This window comes from Dermochelys coriacea, chromosome 22, assembly GCF_009764565.3.
Source record: "Dermochelys coriacea isolate rDerCor1 chromosome 22, rDerCor1.pri.v4, whole genome shotgun sequence".
Lineage (NCBI taxonomy): Eukaryota > Metazoa > Chordata > Testudines > Dermochelyidae > Dermochelys > Dermochelys coriacea.
The window spans coordinates 12,543,049-12,557,528 of NC_050089.1; positions in this window are offsets into that span (position 1 = coordinate 12,543,049).

The following is a 14,480-nucleotide window of genomic DNA, read 5'->3' on the forward strand; positions in this document are numbered from 1 at the left end:
ATCTTGGCTGCTGGAGCAGGGGACCCAGAATAGGAAGGTGAGAAAACAGGAGTATGCATCGGACTTAGCCACAGCCTGACCTGGGGCCAGTTGGAGGAGGAGGCCCCTGGAGTCTGTATTGCCTCAGCATCGGACTTTATTAGCTGTGTGGTCCTTCAGGGATGCATATTGCACAAAACCTTCCCTGATAACACAACCAGCTAAAGCACAGCTGGAAAGTCCCCATCTTAGGCTTTGCCTTCACTGCTGAAATAGGTGCCTCAGGGCAACCTATACAGGTGAGCTATCCTGAGGGAAAACCCAGTGAAGGACAGGCACTCTAGTTTTACTGTGAGGTAGCTAGAGCAGGTGAGCACGGTACCTGCACGTAGTTTACCTCTATACCTTGGGGGAGCATCCTGAAACCCCCATATTCCTCATTTATATATAATTGTGATATTGCATATAAAGTGTCAGGGGAAAGGTTATGATCGACTGAAAGTCATTTTTCTATCTAAATATGTATATCATTAATGCATATGAAGCTATGAGAATGTATTGTATGGTTGTCACTAAAATATGCTGCGGATTTGGGAGGTGTCCAGATACTAGCTCTGCAGAGACAATGACAAGGGAAGTAACCAATACCTGGGTGGGTGCTGAAGAGACATCAACAGCCATTGTCCAGCAAAGGAGTTACAATTCAATGACTCACCTGCATAAGGCCACACATGGGGAACTGCTTAACCTTGCCTGGGGACTCAGCAATGCCCACCAGATATGCCTGGACTTGTGTTCTCCAAGCACATGGACTAAGGGTATAAAACAGAACAAAGGGGCCCCATGCTTGGCGTTTCTCCTGGACCCTTCTATGCTGCAAGGAACAAAGACACTCAGAAGAAGACTGAAGATTCCAACAGAGGGGAATGGCCCAGGTTTCATGGGTGAAACCTGTGTACTATGAACTTCAATATCCAGTGGGGTGAGAAAAACTGCTTAAACCTAGACGTTGCCCAGTGTAATAGGGTTGAGAGTTTAGACTGCGGGCTTATATTTTCTTTTCTTTTGGTAACTAACTCTGACTTTTTGCCTGTCACTTATAGTCACTTAAAATCTATCATTTGTAGTCAATAAATTTGTTTAACTGTTTGTCTTTACCAGTGAGTTTGCCTGAAGTATGTAGTAAATCTGCTCAGGTTTACAAAGGCTGGTGTACATCCATTTCCCATTGATGAAGTGGTGAACCAATTAATAAACTTGCACAGCTCATTTTGAGGTATATTCCTGAGGTACGAGGCGGGGAGCTGGGGGGGGGGATATGGCTGGTGCCTTTCTCTGTGTGATTCACGAGTGGCTCTGGGAGCATACATGCAATCTAGTTGGGAGTGAGGCTCCACATGTGGTTGTGCTGAGTGATCACAGCACCTGGAGAGGTTTGCTGCTTGTCACTAGCAAGGCATTGTGAGATACAACCCAGGCTGGAGAGTTAAGGGGGAACAGTGGTCCCACAATCCCAGGCTGCACCCTGGGGATCCCGTCACAACCTCATGGTATAACTACAGTACCTTGTTTCTGCTTTGTTTTTTGCCTCAGGATAGCTCATGCATTGGTGACCCTGAGCTGACAGATGCACCTTTTTTAGCAATGAAGACAAGGCCTACAATTAGTCTCAAAGCTCTTCTAACAGCACAGGAACAGCCATACTGCATTAAACCAGGCCTCCTGCTACTAGCCTGTCTCCAGCCAACAGAGGCCAACACCAGCTGTTTCAGGGGGACCTGCAAGAAACCCTGTCATTATGAGATAACCTGACCCTAGGGGAAGTTTTTTCTTGACCCCATTTGTTAGAGGTCAGCTCCTGCCCTGAAGCATTTGCACACACAGGCTAGACCATCAGCTGAAGTGGGTACGAGTCTCTCCATCAAACAGAAGAACATAAGAATGGCCCTACTGGGTCAGGCCAAAGGTCCATCTAGCCCAGTATCCTGTCTTCCAACAGTGGCCAGTGCCAGGTACACCAGAGGGAATGAACAGAACAGTAATCATCAAGTGATACATCCTCTGTCGCTCATTACCAACTTCTAGCAAACAGAGACTAGAGACACCATCCCTGCCCATCCTGGCTAATAGCCATTGATGGACCTATCCTCCATGAATTTATCTAGTTCTTTTTTTGAACCCTGTTATGGTCTTGGCCTCACAACATCCTGTGTCAATGGGGTTACACCGATTTGCACAGGTTGAGGATCTGGACTGCCGTTACCTACTCGGTTGCAAGGAATGATTTGTAAGCAAATGGGATTGATTGGAAAATGTGTCCATCTGCCCCAAGGACTGTGGCTAAACAGCCTAATCCCCTTCCAATAATTTTACAACAGAAATGCTATACTTGGACTGTTCAGTTATGTTCCCATTCTGGTGCCTTTCAGAGGAAACTGATCTTTTCATAATGAACTTGCATTGCTTGCCATATAAAACCCATGCATTAGCTTCACTCAGGATTTAACTTGGAAACCCCCTCCCCAGATATATTCAATGGATAGCTTTCTTCTCCTCAATTCTAGACTGGGATTTAATGCCCGAAGCAGTATTCTAAAACACTTATCTCTCTTTCCTTGGGCCTGTCACATGCTGAGAGACTAGTGTGCCGGCATCCAAACACTGTGCTTTTGATTCTGATAAGAACAGGTGTAATATTCTCCAACAGGGCTACAACTAGGGTTAGCGATAAGCATTATGAGTCCACATAGAATAGTTATGGTTAAGCATTAAGGATAGGGTTAAGATTAGTGTGGGGACATGATGGGGTCTATCGGGCCTTCTCTGCCCCCAGCTGGAGGCATCAGCACCCCGACACTCCCAGCCCAAGGAAAACTCACTCAGACCTGGCGACCAACAAGACAGTCCTCCAGAGAAATAGAAGGGACAGGAGGAAATACTGACCAATCAAAAACCAGTAGGCAAGTTAAGAAGGCTTGCTTATGTTGGTCAGGGGTAGAACTGGGTGAGACAGAGACAGAGCAGGAGTGGCAGCAGGTTAGGATTAGGATAAGGATTGAAGGTTAGACTCTAGTTAGTGCTGTGGCTGGGGTAAAATTAGGCTTTCATGATGATGATATAGTTTAGGTTTAATTAATATGTAATAGTAAGGTTAGTGCTGAGGTTAGCGCTAGCAATAAACTTTGAGTTGGGAGACAATATTAGCATTGTGTTTACCATTAACCCAAGGTAGGGATGATAACAGTGACAGACCCTTTAGAATTGTAGGGAAGTAGGCAGATGGATAGACAGACAGACAGATAGGAAAATAGTATGCCTTGTAACAGAGAGAATGTACAGGGAGAGAGACAATATACGCAGAGGTAGATTGATAGGTGGATAGGTAGATGGATGGGTGTGAATGGGGATAGATAGATTAGATTAGATTAGATTAGATTAGATTAGATAGAATTTGGCCTTGGTTGAGGTTGTCAGATGATAGGATTGGCATCAAAGTTAAGATGAACCCAGGCTCTGCCCTGCGTTACTGGCTAATATTTTAAATGCTTTCTTGTTTCATTTATTTGGAAAAAGATAAATCTGCGGCTGCAGAGATTAAAGCGTTTTTTTCCTTGTCAGTCTAGGTGCTGATTTTAATCAGTTTTTTTTCTCTTTCACAGCTCCATTTCCAAAGAAAAGAAATGGTACAGAGAGAAAGTGGAGCTGCTCCCAGGATGAATGGGCCTGACTGGCAGTGCATAAAATTACCATTGTCTCTTCACCTTGCCTTCTGCATTCCCTTTATTAATTAACCGGAACCGCAGTCATTCTCTCTTTTCTCCCTCATTCATTCTCTTTCTTCCCTTCTTTCTCTCCGCACTCCCTTGCTGCAAGGTTCATTATTCTCACCCAGTGGCACAGACAAGGGCCCAGATCTCAGGAGGTCTGAAAGGAGGGGCTGTGCATCTGGGCTGAAAATGTCATTAGCACTCAGGCTGGATGGCTCTAATTGGCAACACGGCAGCTCTGGACCTGGGACTGGTGTTTAAGCATCCTACCATGGTACTGTAAGTAATATGGGTCTGGGATGGTGCTGCCAGCAATACTGGGTCTGAGATGGCTTGTAAATGATTCCAGGGCTGGGTTCTTCTCGGTGTTTGGTCAGTGGCAGCTCTGACTGGGCATTTGAGGTGCTACTTCAACACCCATAATAATAATAAATACATTAATAAGACCAGGCCCGTGAGAGTGCTGCAAACGGAGCTGGTTCTAGCAAGGCAGTGTCCATACTACTGGGTCTGGCACAGTGCGGGTGGCACTGGTCTGGGTGGTATTGGTTATGGGGGCAGTTCTGTAAATAGGCCCTGGGCCTGGGCCAGCTTTTTAGGCCCCCTGGTTCTGGCTCGAGCCGTTGGTGATCCAGAGGTCTGAGCTGCCTGGGAATGAGGAGTGTCTCCCTTTGGTTCTGGTGGAGTGTTGCCTATTACCCACTTCAGCCCAGCTGTGACAAAGTCCCTTTCCCCTCTGGCTCTCCCGGAATGGAAGGAGCCCTGCTGATGTGGGATGTCACTCGGCACTCCCCGCACTCCCCCCAGAGTCCCATCCAACCTGCTGGCCGCTTCCCCAGCTCGAAGGGGAAGCAGCCTGGGTGTTATAATCATGGAGACAGGACTCTATGCATTTTGTGTCCCAGAAGTACCGGTCAGATGGAGGCAAGCAGGGGGAACCAGACATGGCAGGAGGCAGGGGACAAGCTCTTGGCCTACAGGGCTAGTACCTCCCCCCCCACCCCGTGCTCTCACAGACCGTGGAGCACGGGGCCTGTGCAAGGAGAGGCTAACTCCTGAGAGAGCCTAACACACGGGGAAGGGGAATTTCCCTTCAGCTGCCTGGAGGTGACTATGGCTCCTGGGCTAGCCATGACCAGGGGCAGGTTCCACACAGGCCTGTGGACCAGAACAAGATCTTGGTTTGGCGCTTAGCTGTGGCAGGAAACGTCCCTCCCTCAGCAGGAACCAGGGTTCCCTGTGGAATCTCAGGGCTGCCCGTTCCAGGCTGAGTCAAGATGCCCAGCTGCTCACAAGGCTCCAGACACAGCATCCTTGGACCAGGCCACCCCAGTAGCCATTATACACAGCCACTGAGGAGCATGCATTCTGATGCTGAGTGCCCAGCCCTGCTCTCCTAGTCTTTGCCCTGGTCCAGGCAAGAGAAGGACCCACAGATTAAAAGTATGGACCCAGAAATCAGCACTGCCCCCAGCCAGAGGGATTTCACAGCCCAAATCAAATCTCTCTGCTGTCCCTTCCTTGAAGCCGGAGGGTGCTGAGAACAGACGGGCCTGAGCCATCACCCCAACTCCCCCTAACTCTGGTGGAGGTTGAGAATCTGAACCCAGATCTGGTTTGGAACATCGCAGTTTTCAGAGTGCCCCATCCTCTCCCCTTTGCAGAGGGCTCAGTACTTAGTCCTGGCTATGGGGTCCTTTACCTGGTGCTACAGCAATCTTTCCCCCATCCAGACCCTTCTCTCTTCCTTTATTGCTCCCTGTAACTCTTTCCTCACCACCGCCCCCCAGCTGACCCACACACAACTCAATAAGATTCCTATCCCATCCATTCTCAACACTCTTGATCCCAGCCTCAGGGGAGACCTTTCCTCTGGGCCCCTTGGAGGTGGGGGTCAGCTAGCTGGCACACCAAGGGCAGCCTGTGGGATGGAGCAGTGCAACAGCTGGCAAACATGAGACCAACCTATGGGGTGTGGAAAGGAGGCCTGATTAAAGCAATCCATTATATGCTGTTCTAATTCACTGCAGTAGAGGCTCCTCCCTCAGGGCCGTTTCCTCGTCTCCCCCCACAGCAGTGCCCACTCCTGTAATTGCATCGGTGGGGCCCAGGCAGGAGGAGCCATTAGCTGGGTTAACCCCTTTACAGAGCACCAGCCAGTCACCACCTTCATCCACACAGCCAGCCTGAGAACAAGCCTTGGGACGGATTCCAAGGGGACAGATAAGCCCAGGAACCTTTGCTCCTTGTGCTTGGGCAAAGAAGGGATGAACAGAAAATGCAAACAAACCATGTTTTTCTGGTTACAAATGTTCTGCCCCATGCAAACACTGAGGGGTGTATATAGCTTATTAGTGCATCAAATCTGAAAGCTTGTCTCCAGTAATGACCAACGCCTGATGTTTTGGGACCACCCCCCACTCGCATGCCCAGCCAAGACCCTGATCCATCAACGTACTTAAGCATGAGTGGTCCCATGGAAGTCAGTGGGATTAGCCATGTGCTTAAAGTTAAGCATGTGCTTAATTGCAGTTACTTCTCTGGACTGGAGCTCAGTTGCACAGTGCTGTTCATTGAGATGAGGAGAAGATTCCTTCCTGACTCCAGCAGCAATCGGCTGATGCCCTGAAGAATGAGGCTTGACAGGCCCTAACTTTAACTGGCTCCACCACTAAGGCTATCATGCCGAAAATGGAAAATTGTCAGAATTAATTGGGTGAAAAATGTGCAAAATGGCAGCAAGACCTGTGAAATTCTGTGCCAAAATCTCATTCTGACCCAAGGGTTAGAGCAGTGGTGGACAACCTGCGGGCCACAGGGATGTGCTGGCTGCTGCTTCCCACAGCTCCCATTGGCCGGGAATGGCAAACCGCAGCCACTGACAGCTGCGGGGTCCCGTGCCTGTGTATGGTCAACGTCAGCAAATGTCTTGGGGCCTGCAATCAGATTACCCTGATGGGCTGCAGGTTGCCCACCACTGGTTTACAGGATCAAACCAGAACTAACTACTGGTCCATCTAGTTCAGTGCCCTGTTTCTGGTAGTACCCAAACCAACCTTAACCCTAATCTCTCCCTTACCCTGGCTGGTGATCAGCCTATGCCCTGAAAAATGAGGATTGAAAGCCCTTGTCATTTCTACTCTCATTCGTGGCCCGGCACGTGACTCCCTTGTTCATCTTAGTGCCTGGACCAGAGCGTGCTGGACCCTTTGAGAGCCAGTGCAAGCCCAGGTGTAGCTGGGGATCTAAGCCTTTGCTGAAGAGGAGGTGGTGTCTTAGAGGAGAGTCATGTGACTGTTTTGGGCCCAGATATAAGCCAAGCCAGTGACTCAGTCTGCAGTGAGCTGAGGTGGATGGGAAGTGCGGGGCTGTCCTCAGTGGCTGGTAGATGCCAATAAGGCTTGGTGTACGTTTGGGCTACAGAGCTGCCTGGAGAAGGGGTGAGGAAGGAAGGAAGAGGCCGGGTCAGTGCAGGGGGGAAATCTGTGATGGACACCTGCCCTTATTTAGGCTCCAAGGAATCCCACCCCTTGCCAATGACTTGCTGTGTGAAGTAGGGGAGCCTGGGAAGGGCACTAAGAGAAGCTACAGCACTTAAAAGATGCAAATGCTGTCTAGCCCAGAGAGGGTGTGCCCTGCCTCAGTGACACCACTGGTGTGTGTTTTGCTGGCCCCTTGTTTCCCCCTGGAAGGTGTGGGCTGTCGACTGGAGGATCCCAAGCACCATTGTGGACTCTGAGTATGTGGAAGCACTGGGGGTACTGAGGCATGGATCTGTGATCAGTTCCAGACAGGTGAGCCCTTCAGTTACAGAGTCTAATCCCCATTCCCACATGTTGCTGTTTTCTATCTCACCCCTCTATGCAGCTATGGCCTGGCTGTGACCCAAGAATGGGCAGAGATTGCACCAGGCTTTGCAGTGGCCTGCTGACAAATACATGGAACCACAGTTTAGCAGGCAGTAGCTGAACGCTCTCCCTTGTCACCTTGGGCTGGGTGAGGCTACAGCACATGATGCAGTAGGAGCCAGCAGTGGTCACTGGGTAGGAGTTTTATCTCCTACAGCACCAATCCCTGCAGTCAGATCTCTCCCTCTCCAGCAGTCAAAGGGACTGGGGGGCTTAGAGCATGGGCTGTGGGAACTCTCTCCTTTGGGCCAGTGACTGTATCTCATTCCATTGACACGAGTTGAAAGTGACTAAAACAGATAGTTGGTGAAATGAGTTTAGTGGCCCTCAGCACAGTTCCCAATAGCCTGGTGTCCATGTCCCAGAAAACACCAGAACACTTAACTGGCAGCCTCAGCAGGACTGAATGGGCCATGGAGACAGCAATCCCCACTCCTGTCTTAGCATGCTCCTTCGGATTGAGGCATGGGGGTAGTCAGCGTGGGGGGCACTGCTAGCCGTGTGACAGTGAGAATGCATTCCCTGTGGCTAAGTAAGGGTTTCACTCTCTAGTGCTGTCAAGCACTCTTCACACACAAATCTAGTTATAAAAAAACCTCCAGCTGTCAGTCAAAGCTGCACAGCAAGGTCAAGGTTCCTAGAGAGTAATTAATTTCCACACACATACTTGGGGAGAAGAGTACGTTTAACAAACGTATTATTCCTCTGCTCAGTGTGTGTTCAAACTTTTTATTAACCATTAAAACCCCCAAACCTAGGCAGGATCATTAACAACAAGGAATGATTGTGAGTGACTGGGAAAAGCAGGCTGAAGAGGACAGGATAATGCATATGGTCAAAGAAATGTAAAGAGCCCAGAAGTACTGAAACATAAAGGGAAATGTGTAGGGGATATTAAGAAAGGGGATATTAACAGTGAGAGCATAACCTACTGGTTGTGTGTCCTTTTCTGTGACTGATCTACAGAGGATGAAAGTCTCTTACAGCTCTTAATACAGAATCCTTTTTAGGTTCAGAGGACCCCAGTTTGATCACTTGTGTGTCAACCAACTTATGGGCCATCACACCAGCAAGACAGAGCAGTCTTGCCTTCCTTTGCTCTCATGCAACCCTAAGAGCATCAGTGGGGTTCTGTAGGCAGGTCAAAGGGCTAGGGATGCCATACTCCCAACTCTGCCAAAATCAGCCCCCTCTGGTCTCTAGCTGCAGCTTTCATCTCCAATAGGATAGCAGGTGTCTAAAGGTGGGACAGCTGGGTGAATATCCGGTCCCATGGAGGTGTTTGGAAAACTTGGCTCTGCCATCCTAGGAATTCATCAGTGTCTCCTGGTGGCCCGGGTTCAGCAAAGAATGTAAACTCGTACTTAACTGTAGGCCATCTACTAGGTCTCATGGAAACCCATGCTTAAAGGTTTTGGGGAATCTGCATTGGTGGTGGCTGACTTTGGGAGCTCTCCGAGGTGCTGAAAAGAACCACTGGTGAAGACCTGTGTTCACCAGAACTTCATTCCAGGCCAGAGAGACCCTGTTCTTCACATCATGAAGCTGGCCCTTGCGAACTAGATGCTCTGCCCAGCTTCTTAGTTGGCATCTTGCCAAGCAGTTCAGAGACACACACCCCCAGTTCAGCTCCTGATGGAAGAGCTGAGCTCAGCTAACTAAACCAATCCCTGTGGCTGCTGCTGTGACAGCTGGAGGAGAATCCTAGTTCTACAGAGCCAACAGGCAGACAGCTCCCTCTCCTTCCAAGAAGTCCCTTTCCTATTTGCTCCAGCTTGCTCTTGGGCCTTTGTTCCCCTGCTGGTGGAGGGCTTCAAGGCCCAGAGGGATGAGAGAGCATCACAGCTAATCCTTTCCAAAGCTGGCTAAGTGGGAACAAGCTCATGAACAAACCCTGGGCCTAAGCCCAGCCAGAGGGAGGGGTGGGGGGGGAGTGAATGTCACCGCCTTGTTCCAATTCAGCAGCTTCCTCGCTGCACTTTACAAAGCCAAGTGCACGGTGCAGAACTGGAGCTGCTCCCTGTGCTTGGGATGCAGCATTAGCTACACTTTGCACGGCTGCTTTTTGCAGGGGATGCATGGCTGATCTTTGCACAATATTGTTCGCAGTGGGCATACTGCAGTCATTTTGTGCATGTCTCCTCTGCAGCAGCAGCTGCTGTGGTTGCTTGTTGCTCTGTGATACAGAACAAAAGGCCCCAATTATTTGCACGGGGATGGCACATTTTGGAGCACATGGGTGTCTGCATGTGGGGAAAGCAAGCAGAAGCCATTAACAAAGAGCCTGAGTGAACCAAACCATTTCATTTTCATTTTCTCAATAATTAAGCTTCCTAATTTGGCACCAGCAGCCTCCTACACTCTGCGCGCCAGCTCCAGAGGGAAGGGAGGTGCCAGGGCCCCCACTTCCAAGGCTCTTTTGGGGGAAGCTGCCCCTGTGCTCGCCCAGGCTGCTTGGTTGGGCTCTCTGCCAATGTCTCATGGTCTATGAGTTGGACATGGGGTGAGCAATGCTGGGAGGGATGGATGCCATGGTGCAGGCACCCAGAACTGCCCCCCTTCTTTTCCCCCTCATCCAGTTCTCTCCCCACTTTCTTTTACACATTCCTCTCTTCTGCCCCCTGCCCAGTGATGCTTTGTTCTTCCTCCACTCTTTCTCCCCCGCCTCTATCCCTTATTCTGGGCCTGAGCCTGCAAGCTGCCAGGCACCCTTAATTCCCAGTCGCCTTACTGGGAGCTGGAGATGCTCAGCAGGTCCAAGGGGGAAACACAGCTCCCTTCCTGAGCTCAAAGCAGAGCAGGGACTCCACCTTCTCTCCCTGCCTGGCTTGGGTAAGCAGCATGCCTCCCCCCCCACACACACACACACCGCTCCCCCTCCTCACTGGCTGGTGTGCAGAGAACTCTCCCCACCCACCCAGCTCTCCCTCTCCTCATTGGGGGCCTGCTCTCCCCAGATCCCCCTTCTCCTCATTGTCAGGTGTGGGGAAAGCTCCCACTCCTGGCTCAATCTACTTCACCCCCTGACACTCAGCAAGCACCTTGTAGCACTGACCATCCATCCTTGGCCTGTCCCCCCACCATCCCCACTCCCTTGCATCCAGACGCAGGGGTCCAGGATCCCAGCTTGTCTTGCTCTCAGTGCTGCTGAAATGCATCCAGGGCAGATTCTATTCTATAAAATAGAAAATATAGCAGACACTGTGATAAATAGTGGGAGATCTTCATTCCTTAACTGGAACAAACATTGTTTTACAGGAGATGAAGGCAGATATGGCCACAACATACTATGCTTTATTGCATTTATTCTTCTTCTTCTCTTCTTTTTTTTTTTTAGTGAAGTTCCCCACAATTGTGTTTTTTTTTTATTTTTTTTTTTTTATTTCCTGACTGATGGATCAGTTTAGAATCAGAAAGAACTTTAAAGAGAAAATTGCTTTTTCTCTCCTGGCTCCAGGTTCCCAGCCTTATTGCTTCTTTGTTCTTGGTTTTTGGGTGTTTTTACTTTTGACCAAAAAAAAAAGAGCATTTAAAACCTTCCGGCGACAATCACAGGAGATTATACCCTGATCATTCTTCATGCACTTTTTTGATGTTCAACGGGAGGGGGAAAAAAAAGTTTTCTAGCATGCTGAGGGGAAGAGGTAATGGAAAGTTCATTTGCAAAAGACTAAGACAAACTGGCCAGCTGGTATAAATTGGCATTGCTCCGCTGACCTTGATAAAGCTATGCTGATTTACACCAGTTGCGGCTCAGGCCCAATTCTGCCCCTTTCTGCAGTGTAGCACTTTTCGTCCCAAAGCACTGCGAATGCTTTCCAAACTTCAGATTGTTCTGCTGAGGAACTGCTGCTGCCAGCTCTGGGGAGGAACGTCATTACTATTGAACAGTGTACAACAGCCCTCGCCAATAACTCACCACAGGAGTGTAGAACAATAAACCCTGGATTGAACTGAGAAGGGCAGAATGTGATTACCAGAATTGCAGACCAGTGTCCCTTCCAATTCTAAACAGCTGTTCAGTTCAATCACATCTAATCACTATTCATGAATACCTGTGCAAAGGTTTTTGGGTTTTTTTGCACAAATGTTTGAGAGGTGGCTTGTCTTTTTGGTACTCATACACGTGTGAACAAGAGTTTTTAAGGGTGAACAGGAGTGCTTGTCGGCTACATATTATTAGTATTGCACTTCTTAGCACGGCTGGGTCTTCCATGGAGGGCCCCTGTCCAGTGAGGGTTTGTAACTCCACCCTGACTCTTCAGCCAGATATTCATGCAAGTTGCTGCCAGCTTGCTGGTTAGCAGGCCTGTGTTCTGCTGCCTTCTGCTGGAGGAAATCAAAACTGCTCCACTGTGTCAGAAGCCCTGTACTGCTAGTGGTTTAAGTGGTAGGGGCCTGAGCTTTCACAGCTAGAGGATCTGGAGTCTATGGTTGCTGTTCGTGTTAAGTTACAGCTCGTGAGCTCCTGGCTAGCCAAGCATTGTTCACAGTGTGTTATGGGTTTCGGCCCTTGTCTCCCCCTCTAATCCCCCATGGGCTGCATCTCACCAGTTTCCTAGAGCAATCGAAGGCGACAAGCCCAGTGGGATGCACCCTAAAGCGCAGCTCCCCTGCCTCAAGCACGTGGGGCAGCCCAAATCACCGAGCAAGGAAGAAAAGGGCTGGAAAGAAAAATAAATTCTTTCCCTTAGCTCCCCACCCTGCCCCGCTGCACAGTCACTGCTGCATCCATCTGGCCATAGATGGGTTGGATTTTAATTGGAATCTATCTGCTTTTCAAGCAAAAGGGTATGACACGCACTCAACAGACTGGCCCGAGCAGCAGGGGCTCCACCTCTGCTTGATTACCACCTCCTGTGTTCTCTGGGCACGTTTCCTCTGGCATCAGCCCTGTCTCCTCACAAAGAAGATGCCTCAACAATCTGCATCTAATCAATTGGAGCAAAAACAAACCACAAAAAGTGGCTGAGCTAATCCGGAGGCCAAGAGCCACTTGGGGATGAGGCAAAGAGGAGAGGTGTCTCTTTAGGCTTCTTGGGCTGGTCTGTATGATGGGAGCCACCGGGAAGGAAGGGGAAAGGAGCTCTGTGTGAAATGCGGCATGCAATGGGCTCTCTGCTCCTTAACGTAAAGGACACAATTACCAGGACCCAGATTTTCACAACTGCTCTTGTGCAATGAAGTGTGGAAAAAGTATACGCTTATTTCTGCATGCAAAGGGTGAAATTGAGCTTTGTGCAGAGACCTGTGCACCACTTCAAACCTCAGGGCCTGGCCCTCTGTGGCATAGGTGAGCTGTTTGCACTGCAAGGAGACAGGCTGCAAGCCCTTTGGGACAGGGACTGTTTCTGCCTAGCACAATGGGGAGGATAGACTAGGGGGTCAGTGGGATTTAGTCATGCATAGCCTTGTGCTAGCCCCCTGCAGAGCAGGGAAATTCACTCCCTGTGCCACTGCCTGTATGTTCGGTCACAGTGAATGAGCTCAGATCTGATCAGCTGGCCAGCTGCGGTGCAGGGGGTGAGAATACACACGTTAGGCATGCAAAAGCACAAGTCAGGTGTGCAATGCATGCACGGCTTTGAAAAGCTGGGCCCAAGTGGGTTTGCAAAACACCAAGCAGTGTACAAACCCTATAAATACCCAGGTGTGTTTGTTTCAATTAGAATTTTCCAAAACAGTCCGATTTTACACCTAAAAAAAAAACCCATGGCATTTTGTGAGATGTCACTCCAAAATCTAACGGCTCTGAAATAGAAACAAGTCTGAAAAGGGCCCCAGCTCCAGAATAATCAGGGTGAGAGTGCCTTTACTTGTTCTTTGATTAGCACTATCAGGACTCCCCTTCCCTGCCCCTGCAATGATCTGCAGAGGGCTTGGGTTGGGACCTCAGGAATGCAGACTGAGCTGCCACTTCCCACCCTAAATCTCCTCAACCCTTCCCACCCCTAACTGAAGCCGGGGGCACTTTCAACCACCAGGTGCGGTCCCCTCTATCAGTCTGTTGTGATGTCACATTCCGGGGCCTCCAGAGGCCACCAAAGAGGGTGTGCCAAGATCTGATCTCTGTACAGTATAAGCACAGTAAAGATTTTGGAGGGGCGAATGGTTAAAGAACCATCAGGAGGAACCACAAAGGGTCCCAGACACTCGTGTCTGTTTCTGGGCCATTTGCTTTTAAAAGGAGATGGCAGAGGAACTTGCTCACCGGCCTGGGGAAGCAAAATGTGCACCCTAAATACTGCATGCTCTCTCCCATGCGCTCTCTCTCTTCCCCTTTCCGGCCTCAGCCGCTACCACTCATCCCATTACAGCCTGTGATAATATTGCCATTTCATTAAAAAAGCTCTGTTCTGGAGACTGATGGCTGGCAAGCCAAGAAAAATTACATCTCCCTCTGCAGCTGCATGTTCCGTGGCCACCGAGTTGTCCCAGAACAAGGGGAAAGAGGAGGAAGAGGCAGGAGCAGGCCTGGCTGGGTTGGCACCTTTTACAGCCAAACACATCACAGGGAAGGTGCCTTTGGGCAGACCCCAGCTGCTTGCATCTCAGCTGGCTGTGTGGTTATGGCACTGCAATGGGACTCGGGCACAGTCTCAGATGCCCTGTGTGGCCACGGGAAGTCGCTCAGGGCCAGATTTTTTTCAAGTGCTCAGCACCCACAGCTGGGGCCAGGTTTTCAAAAGTGCTCAGCGAGCAGCAGCTGTCCCTGCAGCATGGTCTGTGAGGGATAGAGGGAAAGAGGGATAATCATCCCTGTCTTGTCCTTTAGATTGCAAGTTGTTCGAGGGAGGGCATGGTTCTTACGCTGGGTCCACACCGT